Below are 2,056 nucleotides of genomic sequence, written 5' to 3'. Positions count from 1 at the left end.
TCCCTTCCGACCCTAGAAACTATGAAACTATGAAGCTATCTAAACAGGTTACAGAGGTGGGTGGATGAGAATAGGATTCAATGCAGACAAGTGCAAGGTGTTGCATCTGGGGAGAAGGAACCAACAACTCACCTGTAGGCTGGGAAACACCCTTCTTGTCAGCACAGTGGCAGAAAGGGATCTTGGAGTCATTGTTGACTCCAGGATGGACATGAGCCACCAATGCAAGGAAGTGGCCAGCAAGGCTAACCTCACCTTGTCATGCATCCACAGATGCATCTCGAGCAGGTCCAAGGAGGTGATCCTCCCCTCTATGCGGCACTGGTCAGGCCGCAGTTGGAGTACTGTGTCCAGTTCTGGGTGCCGCACTTCAAGAGGGATGTGGACAACATGGAGAGGGTCCAGAGGAGGCCACTCGCATGATCAGGGGGCAGCAGGGCAGGCCCTACGAGGAGAGGCTACAGGACCTGAACCTGTTCAGCCTCCACAAGAGAAGGCTGAGGGGGGACCTGGTGACTGTCTATAAACTTAGCAGGGGACCAGCGTAAAATAGGTGAGGCTCTGTTCCCCTGGGCACCACCTGGGACAACAAGGAATAATGGCCACAAATTGACTGAGAGCAGGTTCAGGCTTGATATTAGGAGGCATTACTTTACAGTGAGGGCTGCCACGCTCTGGAACAGGCTCCCAAGGGAGGTGGTACTCTCCCCTACCTTGGGGGTCTTCAGGAGGAGGTTGGATAGATATCTGGCTGGGGTATTATGATCCCAGCACTTGTTCCTGCCCAGGGCAGGGGATTGGACTTGATGATCTATTCAGGTCCCTTCTGACCCTAGAAAGTATGAAACCAACCCTCTAAAATACAAGGACGTTAACACTATGCTGCTTCTGTGGGGCATGCCTTTTTAGTGAGAGGTGAGTCGCATGATCTTCCTTCTTGTCCGGATGGGGAAACCGAGGCACAGAGAGGGAAGGCCACTTGCCTCCTGCCACACCATGAATCCATCTTGGAGGTGGGCGAAGTCCCCAGGTGTCCTGGGCTGTCCCTTAGCCACCAGACATTGCATTTGTATGACTCGGGCTGTTTCTGCTCCTACCTGCAGAATGGCAGTGCCTGTTGGAAATTCATAGATTCAGATGCAGGCAGACCCCATCCCTGCCCCAGGTGGAAGCTGCCCGGGGAACCCCAGTGCTTCAGCGATCCTCACTGAGCCCTGATCTGTTTGCAGACTGCGTCGCAAACGGAGGACCAGGAGGGAAATTCATGTAGCGAGGGGTTCTGGAAGGCTGCATTTGCCGCTGTGTCTATTGCTGTGTACGGGTCACAAGTGTGATGTGTACGTAGCACTCACAAGTGTAATGACATGTGGGGAGTCTCAGCATGATTCAGGCTGGGGTGGGGGTGGGGGGGTGCAGTTAAGGCACCTCCCAGCTCTGCCACTGACTTGTTGGGTGGCCCTAAGCAAATCACTTCCTGCTCCGCCCCTCGTCTGTCTTGTCTGTTCAGATTGTCAGCTCTGAGCCTACGGAGGCTGGCACTGTGTTTGTGCAGTGCGTAGCATTAATGAGGCCTGCATCTTGGCTGGGCCGCTATGGACGGTAACATACCCCCTCCACCCCTGGGACTGAGGCTGCTGTTGCAGGGGTGGGGAAACTGAGGCAGGGAGAGGGAGGGCAGGGGCGTGCCCAAGGTCATGCAGAGGGAGTTCCTGAGTTGCGTTTAGAGGATAGGCACATTAATTACACTCCTGGTTTGTCTGCAGGAAGGCAGGGCAGCGCAGCCCATTAGGCTATAACTGAGGGATGGGCAACATGCAGCCCGTGGGCCAGATGCGGCCCGCCAGGCCATTCTATCCAGCCCGCAGAGCCCCTAAAAATGTAGAAAATGAATGTTTATCTGCCCCCGGCTTCCTGTCATGCGGCCCTCAACGGCTTGCCAAAACTCAGTAAGCGGCCCTCTGCCTGAAATAATTGCCTGCCCCTGCTATAACTGCACTGGAGTTTGTACAGGTCTGGGAAAAGGTGATTTTTTTTTTTTTTTTTTTGCTCTTTGGTT

The sequence above is a fragment of the Gavialis gangeticus genome, unplaced genomic scaffold (assembly GCF_001723915.1).
Source record: "Gavialis gangeticus isolate Ggan-Ray unplaced genomic scaffold, GavGan_comp1, whole genome shotgun sequence".
NCBI lineage: Eukaryota > Metazoa > Chordata > Crocodylia > Gavialidae > Gavialis > Gavialis gangeticus.
This window is presented reverse-complemented; position numbering follows the sequence as displayed.